General features: G+C 47.9%; 1 pseudogene across 1 annotated transcript; it reads left to right on the forward strand.

Moving 5' to 3' along the window:
- Window positions 1-20,250: 20,250 nt before the first annotated feature.
- On the forward strand, window positions 20,251-21,911 carry LOC307175161 (polypeptide N-acetylgalactosaminyltransferase 11-like; annotated as a pseudogene). The gene has a single exon. The product of its transcript is annotated as a polypeptide N-acetylgalactosaminyltransferase 11-like (transcript).
- The last annotated feature ends 1,150 nt before the right edge of the window (window positions 21,912-23,061 follow it).

The raw sequence follows: 23,061 nt of genomic DNA on the forward strand, positions 1-23,061 counted from the left end.
TCCCTGATACGCTGTTGGTTACAAGGAATCCTGGACCACAGGTAACTGGAGGACAGCAAGTGAACTGAAGTTGGGCTGAACATTTCTGTTCATTGACTCATTTACTTAACAGATTGACTGAAGCCTACTGTTCCCCAAGCACTGTGCTGAGGCCAGGGGTACAGCAGGGGAGGAAATGTTACCAAATCTGGTCCAGCTGCTTGCCACTTGAAAATCAAAGGGGGGGGGGAGGGACAGATGTTGGTAGAAAGTTGCTTTTATTGTTTTTTTAAAATTTTATTTTGTTTGCATTGCCTTTCCACCTTTTTTTGCCTGCGGTACACGGGCCTCTCACTGTTGTGGCCTCTCCCGTTGCGGAGCACAGGCTCCGGACGTGCAGGCTCAGTGGCCATGGCTCACGGGCCCAGCCGCTCTGTGGCACGTGGGATCTTCCCAGACCAGGGCATGAACCCGTGTCCCCTGCATTGGCAGGCGGACTCTCAAACACTGCGCCACCAGGGAAGCCCCTCCATCTTTTTTTTTAAATAAATTTATTTATTTTATATAGTTATTTATGGCTCATTGGGTCTTCAATACTGTGCATGGGCTTTCTCTAGTTGCGGCGAGCGGGGGCTACTCTTCATTGCAGCGCGCGGGCTTCTCATTGCGGTGGCCTCTCTTGTTTTGGAGCATGGGCGCTAGGCGCGCAGGCTTCAGTAGTTGTGGCTCGGGGGCTCAGTAGTTGTGGCTTGCAAGCCCTAGAGCGCAGGCTCAGTAGTTGTGGCGCACGGGCTTAGTTGCTCTGCGGCATGTGGGATCTTCCCGGACCAGGGCTCCAAACCGTGTCCCTTGCATTGGCAGGTGGATTCTTAACCACTGCGCCACCAGGGAAGCCCAGAAAGTTGCTTTTAATTAGAATGCTGGCAAGCTGGGGGAGATGGTGGACTCGGTGTCCCCCAGAAACCACCTCTGAAGATCTTGCTCGGCCATGACAGTTTTCAAAAGGAAAAAGGGAAGTAATCTCAGTTAATCATTGAGATGGGGGGTCAGAGTCGTGGCCCTCCCCCACTGCATGCAGGCTTGTGTGCAGGCTTGTTGATTCCTCGTGATCTTTCTTTAGATGCTGTCTTTTTCACACAGTTTGTTCACGAGATTATTGAAGGGGAAGCTGGGGAAGAGACCTTGTCATCTGTTAATTACTTAGTTTTCATTTCTACTTCTTCGATCTATGGAAAGAACCAACAGATTAGGCAAGGTGTACTGTGTGATCAAAAGATCTGAGTGGTGTGCTAGGGCCGGAGACGAGTATAGCATGGGGCTGCCCGGTTTAAAGTTAGTGACAGGACAAAGGGGAGGGCCCTGTAGAGACCTCTTTCCTGCCAAGAGCTGCTTTCTGTCCTTATGGAAATGGCACTTTCGGGGTGTTCTTAGTGGTGCCCTAGTGGGTTTGCTGTGGCTTATAGACCATCCATGAGCTCACAGGCGCAGGAAATCAGGTGAGGTAATTCCTTGTCAAATGTACGGATGCGCTCAGCTAATTTGCAGGTCAAAGTCACCCAGGAAGGACACGTGGAAAAAGGTCTACAGGATGTAAACATCTTGGTCCAAGTAAGTGGATTTCTGGAGGGAGAGAGGAGGCCAGTAAATCTGAAGCCTTCCTGAAGGGATACGGGGGTGGGGGGTGAGATTAGGAGATGGGTGTCCTCTAACTGCGGAGGAATAAGATGTTCTGGGAAAAACACACCCCCACCCCTAGGAGGTCCAGCTAAGCTGGTGGTGTCAGGGAGGGGGAAATTCCCCTCTGCTGTACTAGGTCCTCCTGGCGGGTCTAAGAATTAAATTGCCATGAGACGGATTAACAGGAGAAAATCACACCAAAGTTTAATAACACATGTACGTGGGAGAGGCCCAGGACAGCTAAGTCACCGAAATGGCTGCAACCCTCACCTTGGATGTCATCTTCAGCTAAAAACAAAAGAGGACGTTAGGAGTAGTGGTTTGTGACTTCAAAAAGCAGGAAGGCAATACGCCTGGAGACAGAAAAGCAAATATTTGGTGAATAAATGTTTGCCGGCCCTGCAGAGACAATGGACACAGAGTGGACACTGATCTGTAGGCCGTGTTCTCCCACCACACCCAGCCCGTGTTCCCTGCAGACATCTCTGGTGATTGCTTTATTCTGGAAACAGGCCCTCTGGTGCTTCCAAGCCAATCCTTGCTTTCCGCTCGTTAGATAGGACTGAAGTCAAGGCCATGACTCATCAAGGCTGCCATGGATCTCCCCCATCTATCCCACCCATATTCAGGCCACATCTCTTTGAACCGAGCTGAGTAAATCCATTAGCTTTAACCAAAAAACAAAAGCAAAAAACCCAGATGCTGTTACAACATTTTAAAAGCTTGCCTTCAGGGCTTCCCTGGTGGCGCAGTGGTTGGGAGTCTGCCTGCCGATGCAGGGGACACGGGTTCGTGCCCCGGTCCGGGGAAGATCCCACATGCCGTGGAGCGGCTGGGCCCGTGAGCCATGGCCGCTGAGCCTGTGTGTCCGGAGCCTGTGCTCCGCAACGGAAGAGGCCACAACAGTGAGAGGCCCGCGTACCGCCAAAAACAGAAACAAAAGCTTGTCTTCAAGCAGGATTCTCTTGTACTCTTAAGGGTCTTCACGAAAAAAACCCTCTACTTCCCCTTTGTGCTAGTGGGAAGAAAGCCTAAGTCATCATTTTCTCAGGAGCGGAGCCTATGCTACCATTTATTAATTGGTTATACTTTTGGGGGCTAAGCATGGCATTTTTCTGTACATTGGAAATGGATTCAAAGATGTGACAATTGTCCCAACTGGTGCCTGTCAGACGTACAGAGGATTTGTCCAGCGTGGTTTAACCAACCAAAGGCTATAATTAGCTAAGTGTTAGTCCTTGCCTGTTTACGTATCTCTACAATATACATAAAAAGGCAAGTATCCTATGCTTCATGTAACGTTTATATCCTAATATCCTTATGAAAAAGAAATGTACCTTCTGTGGGAAGAAAAATGTGGTCGACAGTAGCTGTGACCCGAAAAGAAACTGCGTGTTCTCCTGGGGATGCGTCAATCTACTGAAAAATTAACGCTATCAGCTTACACACTTAAGTTACTGTCAGTCACCCCACTCAGCATAAATGCCAGAGGCTGATTTACATTCTTGTTCCTGACGTGAGTTCTGGGTGTAACATTTATCAGGCGATAGAAAATAACTGTAGGCGGGAGAAATGGGAGTTTCTTCTAGGGGTTCCTTTAGCTGTCACCACTTGGCAATTTCCAGCCTCCACACGACGAGGAGCTGCCCTCCTGAACCCCAGAGGCCCTGGAGAACTAGGTATTAGTGCAAGGCCAGGTCAGAGAGTCATTTCTACAAATCCCCACGCACTCCCTGAAAGGCGACTCCCTCGCCCGTCTTAGCGGGGCTCCTGGGGCCACGCAGCAGTTTGTGAGAGGAGGCACCCTCTTTCTCTTCTTCACAGGGGCATGAAAAGGGTGTGCCAGCCCCGGAATGGCATCCTTCACACCCAGCCCCTGGGAACAGCCAGCATCACTGAGCCACCGGCGGAAATGCAGCCCTCCCATTTTCTGATTATAGGCTGTTTCACAGGGTCATGGGGCTTCCTTTCCTTAAGATTCTTTAAAGAAAGATTTGAATTAGGACTTCCCAATCTCCATCTTCTATTTGGGGTCCTTCTTTAGGAAAAGGGGTGTCTGAGCCAGCCCCAGACCCTCTTCCGCACGGTCTGGGGTTAATCGGGCCCACGCAGGCCTACCTTTCCAAGCCCGAGAGTGTGGCTGTACCAGCCCGTGCGCGGCGCAGGGTGGGGTGGAGGGGACAGGCCTCCTGGGAGGCTGGGGGGACCCTCAGGGAGAAGGAGGTCAGGGGGAGGCAGGGCCTTGCTGTAACAGCTGCCACCCTTCTCCTACCAGCAGAAAGGCTGCGGTCACTCCTCACAGGACCCGCGTGCCCTAACCGGCTTCCCAGGCGGTGATTTGCGAGAGGAGACGCCATCTTGCTTTCATTCAAGCTGAGACGCAGGACGGGGTGGCGGCTGGGTGTGCCAGGCCGGGAACAGGGCATCTGTAGCGTGTACTCCCAGCCCGGAATTACCGAGCACCACACGGAGAGGTGGCCCAGAGTTACTAGCTCTGCTAGGTTTTCAAGAAAAGCCAGAAATTGGGATTGTTATGGGAGTTACATGTTGGTCACTAATTCAAATAAAAATAATGGCTGGGGTTTGTGGGCACGAGTTTGGAACTTCTGATTTGACCTAAAGCTCTGCTAGAGTTTCCTTTCCTTTCCTTTGCTCTTTCCCACCCCACCTCCAAACACCCAGTGCATAGAACCTCTAAGATCCTATCGATAACTCTGGAAAACAAGGAGTACCTTTATTTCAACTTTTAGAGTCTGATCCCATCTCTTCAAAGCATTTAACTCAATTACAGCCTAAGCCCCTCCCCAAAACTGGCTGTCAGTGGGGAACATGAGCTCTAAGAAGAGGTGAGGTTACCAAGATCACATTTTGGGTGATTTTTTACTAACCTTTTGGGGGAACAAGTAATATTGTCTCTAAGCGATTCAAATAAAGGAACTTCTGTCTTCTAAACTTGTTTGTAACTGCCACTGTCTACCAGTCCTCCAAAGAAAAAGCTGTATTCTATATTTCTCGGGACTTTTTTCCTTTTATGTCCTAGAAAAGCTCGATAAGATGCTACATGTTGCTTCTGCCTACTTCTTCTCTCCTGGCAGGGATGCAGGAAGGAAAAGTGTTCCCCTGGGGCCAGGAAAGGGAGTAGGAGAGAGGCCCCTCACAGAGTTGTGGCTCCTGGCACCAAAAATGACTCTGAGGGAAAGGGACAGAGACGGGGATGGCTGCTCAAAATGGCCTGGCAAAGTAGAAGGACTTGGGATATTGGGGGTTGAAGTGAGGTGCAAGCAGGGGAGGGGAAGTAGCGTTGGTTATGGGGTGGAGAAGAGGAGAGAACTGACAGCTGGGAGTGGTCTGAGTGTAAGTGGAGGTCCTGTATAGGAAAGGGGTTTGATTTGTTCCTTCTTGACTTTGCTTCTCAAGGGTAGCTCCATTTGAAGGGGGTACGTAGGGTCATCCTCATGATAGAAGTCAGGGCTCTTTTAATTGCAAGTGATAGAAACACAACTGAAATGGGCTTAAGATATGAAGGAATTCATTGAATTCATTCGATGCGGCTGAAACTTCAAGGAGTGAGTGGACATCAGGCATAGTTGGATCTGGGTGCAGATGATGTCATGGGAAATCTTTCTTCATACCTTGTCTCTGATTTTCTCTGAAGTTGCTTCATGGTGGGAGGGTTCTCAACATATTTTGTCGGGGATAAGCCTTAGCAGTACCAGACCATCCTACCAGCTCAACACCAGGAGAGGAGAGCTCCTTCCCCTAATAATTCCAAGAAATCTTTTTGGATTGACAGTGGTTCTTCAAATTCGGGTTGTGCCTAGGAAAAACATGCTGTTTTCCTTTACCCTCACACTGAATACTTCTGACTCCAGGTGTGGGTTTTTTTTCCCATGCCAGCCAATTCTCTGACCCCAGCTAGATGTCTTACAATTCAGTTCAGTTCTGACACTATCTACCCGCAGTTAAGGCTCAGTCCACAAAACTGCCCGCACTTCAGAGGCCAGTCACAAGTCCCAGGTTGTCCTCCGCACTTCTGACCGACTGGCTATAATTTGGGGTTCCCACGGCCTCCTGTTTCTATTTGATAATTTGCTAGAATAGCTCACAGAACTCAGGGAAACATTTAGTTATGTTCACCAGTTTATTACATCACAAAATACATGATAAAGGATTCAGATAAACAACCAGATAAAGAGATACATAAGGAGAGGTCTGGAAGGGTCCCGGGCACAAGAACTCCTGTCCCTGTGGAGTTGGGGTGCCCCACCCTTCTAGCACGTGGATGTGCTCACTGACCTGGAAGCTCTCTGAACCCCATGCTTTAGTGATTTTTATGGAGGCTTCATCACATAGGCATGATCAATGATTAACTCCACCTCCAGCCCCTCTCCCCTCTGTGGAGAATTGGGGGTGGGGCTGAAAGTCCCAAGCTTCTAATCATGGCTTCATCTTTCCAGTGAGCAGTCCCCATCCAGAAGCCCACCCAGAGTCACCTCATAAAAACGAAAGGTGGGGCTTCCCTGGTGGTGCAGTGGTTGAGAGTCCGCCTGCCGATGCAGGGGACACGCGTTCGTGCCCCGGTCCGGGAAGATCCCACATGCCGTGAAGCGTCTGGGCCCGTGAGCCATGGCCGCTGAGCCTGCGCGTCCAGAGCCTGTGCTCCGCAATGGGAGAGGCCACAGCAGTGAGAGGCCTGCGTACTGCAAAAAAAAAAAACAAAAAAAAAACGAAAGGTGCTCCTTTCACCCAGGAAGTTCCAAGGGATTTAGGAACTCTGTGTGTCAGGAACCAGGGTCATAGACCAAATATTAGCAGGAACAGAGAGCAAAGACACACGCATATAAATATAAATAATATAAGTATAAATATAAATATATATTCTTATTATTTCACAGGGGGACATGCCCATCTCTGACCCAATGTCTTTGGCACAGGGGATGCAGTGCTCCAAGTGGCTGGGCCTGGGTCACATGTCCACCTCCAGGGCCGGGGGGAGGGGATCACGCCCATTTTAAGAACATGGTTGGAGAATGGGGGAGAGGGTGGTTCTACAAAGGGCAGTCGGGTTGTTCCCAGAAAAAGAGGATGGCTGGGCTGCAGAAGCAACCTGTCAGCCCTGTGAAGACGGTGATTCTCGCAGCCTTGTGGACTGCTCTAACCCTGGTGCGTGTGGAATGTGTGTCTTCTCTGCTGACCGTGCACCTGCCTGGGAGCAGGAACCCATGATCTGGTCTTCGCAACATCTTATCGGTGATCTTGATAAAACCGTCTTACGTCATTGGGCCTCTGTGTTCCCTTCAAGTGCTAAGGTTGTCTCTGAGTCTGATTCATAAGATTCCACAAGCCCCACGAGGAAATGTGTCTCCCTGACAGGTGTACCCCGTGCCTGTGCTGTATGGGGGATGTTTGGGGGGAATACACGTATAAGTCCCCAAGTTAACTACACTCTGTGAATTGGAATAGCCGCCGTGTTGGGTCTACAGGAACAGCGTCTGTAGACAGGTACCACCGCCCACCTTTTCTCCCTGCTAGCCCCGCTTATGATCTGGGGAAGTCCCTTTCCCCCCTGACATTTAAGGGCTCTGGAGGACATGCTGTTTTGGGAGAAGAGGGAAGCAGGGCCTTGGGGACAACTGGATGTGCAGGGAACCAGCTCAGATGACACATTTCTTTGGTTTTCGTCTTGCTTGCTACTCCAATTCACAGATGCACCTTATTAGCTTGTATTTTCCAAATCCCCTCAATCTACTGATGAGCCTTTGCATGGCCAGTGGAATGTCCTTCCTGACTGAGAAAATGGGAGGAAGAGAAGAAACTCTTGAACCTGTAATAGCACATTTCTGCCATCAAAACACAGGCTGTGGGTTTTCTTTTTTAATGAAGAATTTCTGTATAAAACTGTACTGTGTAATCTCAAGATGACCCTAACTCTGGATTGGGGTACAGAAGGGCTGAACATGGATATCATTTGAGGGTCTTGTGAAGGACAAAAGCACAGTCCTGAGTGGTAATGTAGGTCATCCTGTTAACCTGCTGATTTCCCTTCTCATCTCCTGACCCTGAACCTGACCAAAGGTAGATTCAGTTTTAGAAACTGGAGACATGACTTTGCACAATCCCCATGGAAATGTCTTGGCAGTGTTACAGAATTCCTGGAGTCAGTTATTCTAGGGCAGGGAGATCTGGCATTACCTGTGCTTTGGAACCAGCTGATCCCCAGGTGAGCCTGGGGCTCAGGTAGTTTTGGGGTGACCACAAGACAGTCTGGGTGCCACGTTTGTTTTCAGCCAAAAGCCACAGTCCAGGAAGACTGAAGAGAGGCTACCAGCTGGACCAGAGTTCCTAGGAGCAAACGGACCTAACTTGGGGTCCCTGAACAGGAGAGTCTGACTGTTGCTGAGCACCCAGAGGACCCCCACCCCCTGCCGTGCCCTCGACTGGCTTGAAATGATTGCATGAGAGAGCCAGCCCATAGCTAAAAGTCCCCATAACACACTCCGTTATCCCACTCCAGCAGCTCAGGTTCAGGCAGCCCGACCAAAGACCTAGGGACTCTTTGCTATGCCCCCAAGTTCCTGCTTCCCTTTTCCTGCAGAAACCCCTCCACCAACCTTCAGCCACCCCTCACTGTATCCTCCACTCCTGCCTTCCTACCTACTGTGGTCTCTTCACATGAAACTACCTCCTTTTTCTATGTTAATCATGAACCCCCTCTCCCCTCCCCAACCCCGGGAGAATTTGGTTTATACCAGTGACTTTTATCCATTTCATGACAGAAACCTCCCTGAGGTACAGTGGAATGGTTGAGTTTGAATTTAGATTTGCCACTTAGTAAGTCTAAGACCCTAACCTCTATGAGCTGAAATTTTTCATCTTTTAAATGGGGATCATAATACCAACATTTCCAGACTGTTAAAAGATGAAATATACTAATTTTTAGAAAGTGCTTGACACATGCAAAATGCTTAGTAATGACTGTGAATTCTCTTATAAGAGAAAGATATCTACGGAAAATTCATCTATATTGTGTATGGTGTAATACTGATTAAAATATTGGTGTCTATAAAAGCAGTGGTGCTTTGAAACGATGGTGCCCCTTTACCTCCGATTATACTTGTGTTTCTCCACAGTCCCTCCTGACACTTCCAGACTAAGCGAATTGTTGTTAACTTTTCTTTCCCTTCTACCAGCTTCTTCTCTGAGCACCTATCTGCATCCTCTTTTTCCCTTCAAAATCTCCTTTGGTGCTTATTTTAACCTTGGTTCGTGTGTGCAGGAGCTGTGTGGAGAGGACTGCGGTGAGCACATGCTAAGATGTGTTTTATTTATCTTGGACTCTGCATCCCTGTGGGGCTGAGCCTGGCAGACTTAGAAGATGATCCAAGAGAAGTTGCCTTCAGTGTGGACTTTGCAAGCACGATGAGATGAAGCTTTGTGCTGAGGGATGAGAAGTAAAGTGAAGGAGGTGGAGAGGGGCTGGTTCCTCCTACCGCCAGTCCAGTGAGCCTTGCCATTGGTGCCGTGAGGGAGTCCGCAGACTTTATCCAGCCAAGTCTGACCTGACAGTTCTCATGGCCCCAGCTTGGAGACTTGGCCTCCTCCGCAAGCCAACACAGCGGGGTCCTTGAGCACCTGTGAGGGAAGGACCACCTTTGAAGTCTTGGCTGGAAACCATTTTTCTAGAATACACCTCACCATTTCCTCCTAAGAGGCTGAAGGAGTGATCATTTCATCGACTTCGAGGATGCAGTGTTGAGTCTACTGATGGAGCTCTTCTGAGTATTTAAGTGGTTGAGATTTTTTCTAAACATGCCTGTCTTTGTTCTTCTCTTTTTGGCCTTTGAAAATGTTTCAGAGTGTTTCACCATCTCTGAGTTACTGGAGAGTGCATTAAAGGGTTGCACCCATTTTTAAAGGGAAAATTGAGGCTGGTACATTGCAAGGAAATACTAGAGGATAACCATTGAAGAGTATGCAACCTGGGATGGTTCACAATCTGGCTCAAAGTCTGATCCTCGTGTTCTAGGCGAGTAACCTTAGGCCGATCACTTCATCTTTATGAGACACAGCATATACTCTTCTATAAAATGAAATAAAAACAGCGGCAACATTTTTATTCTCTTCAAATGCCTTCTGAATGCGGGTTTTTAGTCTTAGGAAGTTCAGTTTCTCAACTTGTTATTTTGTGGATCATACTTTTTGATTTTGTATCTAAGAAATACTGGTCTAACCTGAGCTCACAAATATTTTTTTCTTCTCCAAGTCTTATGGTTTTAGGCTTTATATTAGGATTCTATATATCAAAGAAGATATATGGAGGGCAAAACAGACATGAAAATGGAATCAACATCTTAGTCATTAGGGAAATGCAAATTGAAACCACAACGAGATACCATGACATATGTCAGAGAATTACTAAAATTTAGAAAACCAGCCACGCTAAATGTTGGTAAGGATGTGGTCGACCTAGAGTTCTCGCATCCTACTAGTGCGAACGTAAAATGGAAATAGTTTGGTATATTTTCTTAAGTTAAACTTAGACCTACTAAATAATCCAGCGATTCCACTCACAGGTATTTACTCCAGAGAAACAAAAGTCCATGTTATACAAAGACATGTACATGAATGTTCACAGCAGCTTCGTTTGTAATAAAACTGGAAGCAACCTTAATATCCATCAACAGATGAATGGATTGAAACACTGTGATACATCCGTACCACGGAATACTACCCAGTAATAAAAGGGAATGAACTACTGTTAACATTCAACAACGTGGGTGGACATCAAGGTCATTATGTGAGTGAAAAAAAACCCAAGCTCATCAAGTCACATACTGCATGATTTTGTTTATATGTTAATCATGAAATGACAAGCAGAGGTTCGATAAGTGCTTGCACACTGGGCTTGTCCCTTTGGACCACTTGCTCGTGGAGCTGATTTGACACACCGTGAAGCCCAGACATGTACAGAGGCTGTGATGGGAACAGAGACCCTCTGGTCAGCAGCCCCGGCTGAGCTCCCAGCCCACAGCCAGCATCAACTACCATCTTGGACGTTCCAGCCCAGAAGAACCCACAGACGGGTACAGCCCAAGCATCGTCACACGGCACAGAAGAACATCCCAGATGATCCCAGTGAAGCCACAAAACCACTAGAGATAATAACATAGTTGTTGCTTTAAGCCACTGAGTTTGGGGGTGGCTTGTAATACAGCGATAGACAACCCAAATAAGTGCCTAGCAGTTCCAAGCCTACATGCTCACAGGGCCAAGTACCCATCCATGAACTGGTGTGAGCATGGCTAAGGAAGGTGCTGGCCAGCCAGACCTGGGCTGTACATCCAGCCCTGGAGCTGGGATGCAGTCAACTCTCAAACAGTGCCACCCAGACAGAGTGGGGAAGAGCCTTTCCCAAAGGAAGACCAAAGCGCAGTTACCAGAAGAAGGGCGATGGTGCAGGGCAGAGCAGACCCAAGCAACAGCCCGCTACAACTAGACTGCAGGGGCCCCCAGCAGAGGGAGGGCACCCGTGGATTTGGGACTCTGACGGTGTTTATGTAACTGTAGTGAGATTAATCTTTGTGCAGATTACAGGAGATAATTTTAGGTAAAGCATTACACGCAGTGCCTGACAGATAGGAAGTACTCAACTATTATACCTCTTATTATTCCATTTCTATTATTATTATTAAACAGTAGCTATATCACATTAGTTGATATTTCTTCCTCTGCAGACATCAGCCTGTATTTGGTCCTGGTACAGACTATATTCACACAGAGGTACGTTTGGCTCTATTTGAAGGACTGTCCCTGGTCTACGTGGGCCCGGTGTTTAGAGGCAGAGAAGTGTAGCGCTGGTCTATTTGAAAGGCACTGTCTTATTAACTCGTAGCCGCAGGGACTGGGCTCTGCTATGGCTCCTCATTTAGGAGACAAATAACTCAGCCTGGCCTAGTCCTGTCTGTTTTCAAGGTTTCCATAGAGACCGGGATGGAGACAGAGGTAGCTTGGGAAGCCTCAATGCTTTCCCTGCAGACAGGAGACCAGCGGTCCTGAGGCATCTTCTGTGTTGAGGGGTGTGTGTGTGTGTGTGTACGGATGCTTATACGTTAGAGACGTGAAATTCTATATCCACATGTGCACAGGTCGTCGCCTCTTAGGAGAGACATGTACTCCTGGAAATCACAATGAAAAGTCACCAGGCGTGCCCTGGATGATGTAGGAGAAACCTCCGGGACAGCTCGCCACAAATCTTAATGGGTCCTCACGGCCGAAGGCTTGCTGGGCTACTAGGCGGCTGGCTTTTGTTAGGCTTTAAGGTCAGAGGTTAGACTGCATCATAGTTTCAGTTATGTGACGGTGAATAGCTTGGACAAGCATTTGGTCTGCTCCAGAACTGAAGGTAGGAGCTATGACTTTGGCCTCTTGGAGGCTGAACGGATATGTTTTGGGAGCGGAGATGAGAATGAGAAGGCATCTGCGCGTCCCTGGCGCACACGCTCCATCTAGGAACCTGTGTCTATTTCCTCACTGCAGACTGTCTCCCGAGCACCTCTTGTTTGCCGGGCACTGTTCCACACGCTGCTGAATAGGTGTGGCCCTTTTCCTTATGAAGCTCACAGTCTGCGTGGGGAGGCTGACAAGCAAACCAGGAATCAGAGCAAACAGGCTGTTAGGGGCTGTACAGCCAGAGAACAGGGCCGCCTCCCTGCCCCGGGGCCAGGAAAGTCTTGTGCATTATGGAGAGACCTGTTCCGCTTGCTCTTCCCCTTCAAATAGGCAGGGAACGAATGGAACGGGGTGTGTATCTTTTCACAGGCCCTACCCCTCCTCGGCGTTGACGGCCACGTGATCCACGATCCTAGCCTGGCCTTTCTCCTCCCGTCTGTAGTTTGACAGCTGAAGCCCATAATGCCCCAGTCCTTTTCCCAACCTGGATTGGGGCTGTTTCCTGATACCTGTAGCCCCTAAACATCAACTAGTCCAGGAGGCGACTTGTGATCTTGTTCCTGAATGAGGCGGCACTTGTCCGTTGCCGGAATGGGGAAGAGCTCTTCAGAGCGGGAAAGAGAGTGTGTGAGGAGGGTTAGCGGGTGCGACGGCACGGCCAGGATCAGCCCCGAGTCGACTTGGCAAGGCTGGCCCCGGGGGGTTGGGCACATGGCTCAGAACTGGATTGTGGCGCCTTTGTCGTCAGCCACATAAAAATGATTCACCCGGGTGTCCTTCAAGTCAGCAGATGTGAACGATCTTTGAGTGATCTTAAAAGACCGCCCCGAAGTCCAGGCGTTGTCACTGGATCACGCACTCATTGTTGAGAGTGGGGCCTGGGGGCAGGACTCGGGTCTCCGACCCCTTCCCTTTTCTATCTCTACTCATCTCACTGCATCGACGACTCCAAAATTTGTGTCTGTGCCCAGACCTCTCCCCTGAACTCAGACTGTCCACCCCTCTGCCTACCGGAAAGCCCCACTTAGAAGTTGCCTGGGCAGCTCGGACGCAGCCAGCTGAGCCCCTGATCTCTCCTCACCCCCCTGCCTCTCCTACAGTTTTCCCCACATCAGGCTGGGGGAGATTCCGTCATTCTGGTTGCTCTGGCTAAAAATCCTGGAGTCGTTCAACCTGATTCCCTCTTTCTCTCGCACCCCAACCAATTCCCCAGTTCACCCCCCTAGTGCTTCTTTTCCAAATATTTCCAGATCTGATGGACGAATATCAACTCGCTTCTAGCCGTGCTTGCTACAGCCTGCTCTCCCAGCTTCTGCGCCGCTTCCAGCCATTTCTCAACCCAACAGCCAGAGTGATTCTTTTAAAACCTAAGTCATAACATATCATTCTTCTGCCCCAAGCCCTCTGGTGGCTCCCACCTCACACGGAGTAAAGGTAAATATATTTACCATGATCCACAGGGTCTTCACGGTCTGGCCTCCTCTTACCATCCTGCCTTCCTGCCCTCACACCACTTTCCCTCTCACTCCTCTACTCCAGCCTTAGAGATGCCAGACCCACCCCCCCACCTCAGGGCCTTTGCACCTGCTGTTCCCTTATATATTAGCAATGCCCACTGCCTCATCATCTTCAAGTTTTTGCTTAAATGGCATCTTCTCAGTGAAGTCTTTCCCAAACACCTCTTGAAACATGTGCCTTCCCCCAAGAAATCTTGAGTCCCTTTCCTGCTTTAGTTTTTTCTTTAATCTCCTGTGTAAGTTCTGTTTATCTGAGCAACAGTCAGACAAAACAGCAAATGAAAAGCAGGCCTACAGTGATTTTGAATAAGAAATTCTCAAGTCCAGAGTATACAGTAAGTATGCTGAATATTGCTGAAGAAATATAGAGGGAATGGTAAACCTGAGTAAGGAGCAGAAGAATATAAAAGGTGACCAGGAGCAGGTGTAAGTTTTGGACATTGAAACTATAGTGACAGAAATTAAGAAGACAACAAAGAGGCTCAAGACCAGGATAGATGTAGCAGAAGAGGGAGTTAGAAACTGGAAGACAGATCTAAAGAAATTACTCAGAAACCATCACAGAGACAAAATGAGATGAAAACATGAAGAAGTTAGGAGGAATGCAAGGTCAAGTATGATGGGTCAACATATATTTGAAGTTCTAGAAGAGGTAATGGAGAGATTGGGGAAAAGTCACTACTCAGTGAGATAATTGCTAAGCATTTTCCACAGATAATGGGGGAATTTCTCAGATCAGTAAGCCCTTCAAAACTAAGCTGGTTAACTAAAAGGAATCCACATCTAGATACATCTACTTAAGCAGCAGAACACCAAAGTCAAATAGAATGGTTTAGAGCAGCCTGAGAAAAAAGACAAATTACTTACAAAATGAAAACTATTATATGGGGAACAGATTTCTCAATAACAACAATGGAAACCAAAAGACAGTGGAATACTGTCTTCAGATAAATGAAGGAAAATAATTGTTAACTTTGTATGGCCAGTGAAACTACCTTTCAAGAATAAGAGTGAAATAAATACATTTAGATAAATAAAAACAGGAAGTTTACCTCCAGGGCTGGGATGAGGGTGAGGCAAGTGAGATGCCAGGGGGCATTGGAATTTAAGGAGGTGCTCACTTTCAGGGCCGTGACAGTTTAGAATTAGCACCTCAGAGTGAGTGTTTCCTTGAAATTTACACCGTAGGTGCCTCACTCTAGTCCTGCCCCTGATACCACCAGAAGATCCCCACTGAGGAACTTCTAATTGATATATTTCAAGAAGAAGGGAAATAATCCCAGAAGGAAGATATAAGGTATAGAAAAGAAATGATGAGTTCATGAAATAGAAAATGTCTAGATAAGCCTAGGTATTTTGAATGTTTTTTAAAAATTAATAAATGTGGGGCTTCCCTGGTGGCGCAGTGGTTGAGAGTCCGCCTGCCGATGCAGGGGACACGGGTTCGTGCCCCGGTCCGGGAGGATCCCGCATGCCGCGGAGCGGCTGGGCCCGTGGGCCGTGACCGCTGAGCCTGTGTGTCCGGAGCCTGTGCTCCGCAATGGGAAAGGCCGCGGCAGTGAGAGGCCCGTGTACCGCAAAAAAAAAAAATTAATAAATGTGTAATACGTGAGCTTAAAAGAAAAAGATGGAGCTAGACAGCCAGATGACAGTAGCAGCTGAGCTAGGAGGGAGGGGATTGTGGTTAAGCAGTCAACGATTCTTACATTGTTCAGGGAGGTTGTGATTAACCCAAGACATGCGCTTGTGGGAATTTCTTTGATAACCGCCCAACACCTGCGTCCTGCTGGAATGTCCCGGCTCTTGGCACACTTGGCCTTGAGTGCTAGCCTCGTGTAAACTTGGTTATTCTCACACCAGAGTCCAGTGGGCTCTCCACGAAAGAGCCACATGAGCCTCAACTTCAAATCCTTCTCCGGGTCTTCAGGACAAGCACGTACCCAGAAAATATGTGTTAAAAATCTCAACCTCACTAGGTTTTTTTCTTTTGTGTGTGTGTATGTGTGGTCAAAATTAACAGAATTTTTCATTCTGCTACACTAGAATCTAAACCATTAACTGTTTACTACTGAAATTCCAGTGCCCACCAGCACATAGTAGAAACTCAAAAGATATTTCTTGAACGGTTTTATAACCATTTTTGATGGAGATGTACATCGTATGGTTGTCACTCTCTGGATTTTTCACTTCTCCGTTTTATAGATAGTTGACAAGCACCTGTTAACTCCGAGGATCATCCTAGGTACTGGAGCGATAAGCAAGGGTGAGCAGCACAGAGCCGTGACCCTGTCCTTGCAAGCGTTGCTGTCTGGAGCTGTGACTTTCAAACACTTCCAGCACAGGCATACTAAGAAATGCATTTTGCTTTGTGAACCAGCACACGCAGGCCACACAGTAATACATGTTTAGGGCATCTTTAGCACACATGATGGGCTCTGACAGTTTCTACTTTATGCCTTTTTCTTCAAGAAGAATGCCTGTCACCACCCACTAAATTGATGTTATGACCCATGACGGCTGTGGTTTGAAAAGCATTGATCCAGTGCAGAAGTTCTGCATCTTTCCTCTGCCATGCGTTCCTCAGAATCATGGCTTTCAATGCACAAAACAACGGACATCAGGTTACAATAGAAACTTATTAGATTGACATGCAATTATAAACATATTCGAGAAAACAAATGTGACACAGTAATATGTGCGCTTCATAATTAACACAGTAAATGCAAGATCCGGCTAGTGACTCACACTGGCTGGAATTCTGAAGTAGGGATGAACAAAAATGCTATTTTGAGAATTCTGCTACGACTGTGGTGAGACGTGGAAATATCTGTGATCACCGTTGGTGACAAAGGCACAGGTGCTGAGACCACCACTCTGGAGTGTCACCTACATTCATAACTGAAGGAATGCTGCATTTGAGAAGGTAGTGAAAAAAAAGGAGCATTGTTTCCCCCATTCAAGTTCATAGAACCCAAGGGGCCCCTGGACCTCCAGATGGAAATCCCTGGTCTAGCAGAGCCACACTTTATCTCAGTGATCTGAGCCTTATTGGTCAGTTGGAGAGATGTTGATTCGCTTCTCAGGTAGGTTTATAACCACAGTTTTTAAGGGTGTTGCTCACTGTGGACGTACCCGTTTAAGAGTCGTAAGAGCTTCAGAAAGCTAAGGCGGCAACGGCACTGGCAAGGAGTGGGCAGGCAGGGGTCCCAGGGGTCCCCCCATCCATCCCCTGAGCCCTCCATCCCATCTGAAGCAAGTGACTTGCAGTGCAGACCGATCCTGCAGTCGGATTCACTGCGGGTCGGGGGTATTCTGTTGGGACAAAGAGCATCGTCAGAGGTGGCTGTGTGGGCGTCTCGGGGACCCTCACTTCCCTTGTGGCAGAAGAGGTGTGGCCCTCGAGGATCATCCGCTCACGTAGCTGACAGGTTAACATGAGAAGAAGGGAGGAAAAAACCAGCAAGCTTGGAGGACCGATTTAGTCTTGCTAAATACACTGGAAGAGCGGAGTGTGGGAGACAGCATTTTATCAGCTCCCCGACTGTCTGTCGTTGTAAAGGCACCTGCTTGGTAACTCCTGGAGAAGTCCTCTGCGACCACACTGTTGCATCCGTAGTAAGACGGTTCCTTCTATCTTACAGGCCATGTGGGGGAATTCCAAAGAAACTGGAAATCATCCTCTGAGAAAGCAGAGTTACAGCATCTTCCAGTTTTCGTGTCTTATTTGAGGGGCTGTAGGAGGACCCCCACGTCCTCCTTCCATTTTCTGATATTTTATTAAATGGATACGACACTCCATCATTGGTCTGGCTGGAGTAGGAGACCAGCAGTTTGCATCGTTTAGGAGGTGAGACGGTTAGTTTTATGCATCGGTCAGATATTTAATCAAACGCTAATCTAGGTGTTGCAGGGAAGTAGATGTGGTTCACATCTACAATCAGATGACTGCAAATAAAGGAGAAAATGGCAGGGAGTGCTCATCCAATCAGTGGGAGGACTTCAGAGCAAAAATCGAAGTTTCCCGGAGAAGAAGAAATTCTCTCTCAAGACTGTGACATCAACTCCTGCCTGAGTTTCCGGCCTGCCAGCCGTATGAATCTCAGACTTGCCAGCCCCCGCGATCACATGAGCTAATTTCTTAAAATAAATCTCTTAATACATTTGGTTTCATTTCCTCGGAGAACCCTGACTAATACGGATGCATTTAAAAATTTTTTTGTCTTAAATAAATGAAAGGCAAGAATCTGAAAGCAAAGTGACTTAAACACAGCACATGCACACACACCATGCCCTGAGAGGTTGGAAGAAGAGGACTGTGGGCCAGGGAGGAGCTGGGAAACAGGGACACTAGCCTTTCTTTTTTATTTTTTAAATTTTATTTAGTGTGCGAAGGGGAGCAGCCACTTCTCCTCCACCGGTCGAGGCCCTGCCTCGTCTCCCACTTATAGCTCTGTCTTCTGTGCTCCAACCTCCACCTCCTTCTTGCTCCTGAAACCATATCTGATCCAGTCCCTGCAGACCCCTCACTCCCCCAGCCTGGGTTATTGAGATGGCCTCATCTTACTCGTCCTTTTGGACACACTGCCTCTCTTTCTTGAAACTTGTCCACTCCTTGGTTTTGTTCTCACTGTCCCTTTCTCTGCATCTTCTCTTCGTCTCCATCCTTCTCTCCCTCCACCTGCCCCAGAAACGGTCACTGAACACCCAGTTGCTGGGTGATCTCTTTGCTCAGATAGTTTGAACCACCTCCTAAATCTTTTTTGTTTTTTTTTAATTTTTATTTATTTATTTTTTCTGTGTTGTGTCTTCGTTTCTGTGCGAGCGCTTTCTCTAGTTGTGGCGAGCGGGGGCCACTCTTCATCGCGGTGCACGGGCCTCTCACTATCACGGCCTCTCTTGTTGCAGAGCACAGGCTCCAGACGCACAGGCTCAGCAGTTGTGGCTCACGGGCTTAGTTGCTCCGCGGCATGTGGGATCTTCCCAGACCAGGGCTCGAACCCATGTCCCCTACATTGACAGGCAGACTCTCAACCACTGCACCACCAGGGAAGCCCCTACCTCCTAAATCTTGGTGCTTCCCCAACTTTGTCTCCATCCTAGAACGCTCCCTCCTTCTTCAAAATCATCCAACTAACCGTGCACTGGACTTCCGCACTGAAGTCCCGCACGGCATCTCAGACTAAACATATTTCCAAGGGATCCATCATTCCCACACCCGTGCTCTTGATCTCAGTTGGTAGAAGTTCCACGCAGAGCTAGTATCTCCCCTGATAACAAGTCAGTCGTTCTTGTGCATGCCTGATTTCCTTAAGAGCAATCTAAAGGCTTTGACTTTATTCAAGTGATGCAATTGGATTCCTCTGAGGCATAATTATTATTCCAGGTACATGATTTCTGTAATGGGATAATTGGCTGCCTCTGCCCCTAGAGAACACCTGAAATAAGGAATATGTGCACCTGTGTTTTTAATCAAAGTGAAACATAATAAGCAGGGGCAGTCGAGAGGCATAGTAAATGTGTCAGTGGTGCTCTGGTAAGTTCACGGTGGTGAGTAGCTGGACCGCATCCTGTGAGTGAGTGAGAGGGCCAGGCCGGTGAGAACAGAACTCGGAGGGACTTCAGGCCTTGACAAGGACATGATTTTTGTCCCGAGTACAGTGAGAAACCACTGGAAGTTTCGGGAGGGGGTTGTGGGATGATCAGATTGATGTTTTAGACGGTCACTCTGAGCTGGGTGTGGGACAGGAGTAGATGAGGCCAGAATGGAGCCCAGACTCCTGAGTCTGATTCAGTTGGTCTCGGGGGGAGGGGGAGGCATCAGTGAGACGTAAAAGTCCCCCACATGGTTCCAGTATGGAGCCAGGGTCCTGGAGGTCAAGCTCCGGAAGTGTGGCCCCCAACCCACGACTGCATCCCCAGAGTTTCTCACTCTCACGCCGGTTCACACCCAGCCTCCAGCACCAGCTTATGGCTCCAGCACCTGCTCCAGGAAGTTGAAAGCAGCCCTGCAGCTATGCCGGGTCTACAGTGGGAAGTGCAGCCCTGCAGCTATGCTGGGTCCACAGTGGGAAGTGCAGCCCTTCAGCTATGCTGGGTCCACAGTGGGAAGTGCAGCCCTTCAGCTATGCTGGGTCCACAGTGGGAAGTGCAGCCCTTCAGCTATGCTGGGTCCACAGTGGGAAGTGCAGCCCTGCAGCTATGCTGGGTCCACAGTGGGAAGTGTCACCGTGCGATATATCTGTTGCGGACGTTCTTTTTCACCTGGGAACTGGACAGTTTTGCTTTTTGTTTATTTCAACTTCAGTGAACTGACAGCCACTTAAGAATGTGCTCTTCAAGGTGTCTGGGCTCCATGGACTATTTCCTCCCCAAATTCTATCCCTGTTTCACTCGAGGTCCAAGTGGAGTATTAGAATCACAGTTCAAAGCAAACAACATTGACGACGGGAGAGAGAACCATGTTGAAGATCCAGAAAAAGATACTGTGAAATTCTCTTCTGCATTGGGTGTGATTTTTTCTTTTTTAAAGAAGATGTTGGGGGTAGGAGTTTATTAATTAATTTATTTATTTTTGCTGTGTTGGGTCTTCGTTTCTGTGCGAGGGCTTTCTCTAGTTGCGGCGAGCGGGGGCCACTCTTCATCGCGGTGCGCGGGCCTCTCACTATCGCGGCCTCTCTTGTTGCGGAGCACAGGCTCCAGATGCGCAGGCTCAGTGTGTGGCTCACGGGCCTAGTTGCTCCGCGGCATGTGGGATCCTCCCAGACCAGGGCTCGAACCCGTGTCCCCTGCATTAGCAGGCAGATTCTCAACCGCTGCGCCACCAAGGAAGCCCTGGGTATGATTTTTAATGAAAGTGATCAGGCATTGAGAGACCTGCGGTATCAGAAACATGCCTTCAATATGCTTCTGAGTCAGGGCTTGGCTGCCACAGGGATGTAGCCAATACGGGGAGGGCAGCACATGTCCAGACAAGTCTGACTCAGTGGATTTGCCAGTGGCTGCTGTTGCTATTTGCTTCTGCAATGAAGGCTGTGTGCCTGGCTCTGGCCTGTTCACAGCCTCCTAGACCACATGCCTGCCTGGCTTCTTCAGGACATCATGCTCGTGCACAGTGATTTGAAAGGAGAACTAGATGAATGTGTCCAAAACTACCTCCTTGGAAAAATTGAAGTAATAAAAAATACAAAGCGTGGGAGATTGATTTGAGGCAGAATCATCAGAGCGGCTGTGGCGTGGCCGGCTCCTCGCTGGCCGTCATCCAGGAGGACTAGTGGACGGTAGTATGCCTGGTGACCAGCACCACCAGTGCTGACCCTCGCCTATAGCTCCTCCCGCGTTGTGAGGGGGATTCAACTGGGGGCTGCATTTCAGATGGGGTCGTGCTCCCTTTTCCAAGCTCAGAGGCCTGGAGGGAGCTGCGACACCAATAAAGTCACCTACCATTGCTGGAGGGTCGTTTGCCATGAAGAGAATCTATTTCATTGAACTTGGACAGTGTGACAGTGGCCTGGATATCTGGGGAGGAGGAAAATTTCGAAATATCATTTCGGATTTGGATGGGTGGAGGTAAGCTCTTCATCATCCCTCGCTCTAGCGTTGGACACATTTTTGGAAAAAGGCGACCGTATGGTTCTCCTGAAGGCGAGGATATCATGACATGCGTGATGAGACTGGTTCATGTTTAATTGGATGAATATCAGCAGGAGTATTTTTCCATAAGACCTGGGCTGGGGTCCAAAAGCTTTGGAAATATCAATAAGCATGTTGAATGGAGGAAGAAGTTGGCTTGGAAATCATTTCAATGATATTTGGATAACATTTGCCAGGAGAGGCAGATACCCGAGCCCAATGCCAAACCCTAGCAATCCATTTTTATCAAAAGAAGGTCAACATGCCCCAAGTCCTTCAATGGGAAAGGCTCTGTCGCCTCCAGATCAGTAAGTGTCTGGTGGCCCAGGGCTGCCCAAGGCAGATGAGAGGCCTAGGGGTGCTTAAGGGATGTGGCTACAGTGACCCTATTCAGCTCTGAATTTATAATGAAGAGCGTGAATTGATTTTAAATAATCTCCCTTTGCCTGGATATGTCGGAAACTCATTCAAGTGCTCATGAAGTGTCATGGGTCAGGGGCAGCCCAGCAATAGAATTTTGGGAAGAATAATTGGCTGTACCAGGTGCCAGGTGGACAGTGCCTAAGAGTGGTCGATCTACTGAGTCACAAAGGCTGTGTTGCTATGGCAACCTGTGACGGCATTTGGAGAGTTAAGACGGACTCGTGGCTGGAACGGTGATTCATCACACTTGTCCTCCTAATGGAGATGCCTGAGAAGATTAGCAAAGGTGAGACAGCAGATATACTGGAGATTGGAGCACCAAGCGACCATCAGAAGGTGAAGAAGTATGTTTCACCAAGACATTAAGGTCACTTCTGAGCTGCCGTTAAGGAATTTTTTGCTCATGACAGAAAACAAGAATTCAGTTTCAACTCTATTAAAGAGTCAAGTTTGCAGAGAAGGGCAAAACCCAGGAAACTGACATGCCTATTCAAATCTATTTACACTTCTTTTTAACCCATTTTAATACTGGAATGGCATTTATCTGATCAGAAACTTGTTATGATTTCCTTTTTTAGAAGACTTCATAGGAGATTGTTAATTTTTTCCACTTCTATTACCATGTTCTAAATAGATAATGTTAAACAGATTGCATCCACATTACTTTCAACTCCAGAAGGCATCGTTTATAAGATTATATTTAAGAGGCAGTTAACTATTATAAAGTATTTTGATGAATTATGGTACTATTTACATTTAAAGGATCCTTTTTATTATTAAAAAATAATAATAATATGGAGCTGGGGTGAAACTTCCTGCACTATACTAAGTCCTCCAAAACTTGAGACCCCGTTGTGGCCCCGCAAGAAAGATTCACGCAGCCTAAGCTTCATCAGCCCAACAGCCACAGAGAACTCACTCCTCACGGGGGCAGCCTGGTTCTCCTTCAGGCGGCTCTGATGGCTGGAAAATTCTTCCTTATTTCAAAGACCAAATCTTCTCCATTGGTTCAGCCTTGCCCTCTGCACAGAGTAAACATTCCAGTTCTTTTAACAGCCACACCCATGAGCTGGTTTCAGGGACTTCTGTTTCCTTCCCTTTTATCTTCCTTTTCTTAAATATGTAATGCAGGCACATGGGAGGAGAAAGTGTAAAAGTGAGATGAAGGGCAAATCAAACCTTATCTGCCATACCTCCAGGCTCTGGAATCCTCCCCCCAGAGATAATCACGTTACCACTTCCTATCTTTTCAAGAGAAATTATGCATTTGCAAAGTATACACATTCTTTTAGACAAAAATATTACATACACTATTCTGCACCTTGCTTTTCTTAAACATAGTAATAAATTTTGGAGATGATTCCACGTCAGTATTTAAAGCCGCACC

This window comes from Stenella coeruleoalba (assembly GCF_951394435.1).
Source record: "Stenella coeruleoalba genome assembly, chromosome: 16".
NCBI classification, from domain to species: domain Eukaryota; kingdom Metazoa; phylum Chordata; class Mammalia; order Artiodactyla; family Delphinidae; genus Stenella; species Stenella coeruleoalba.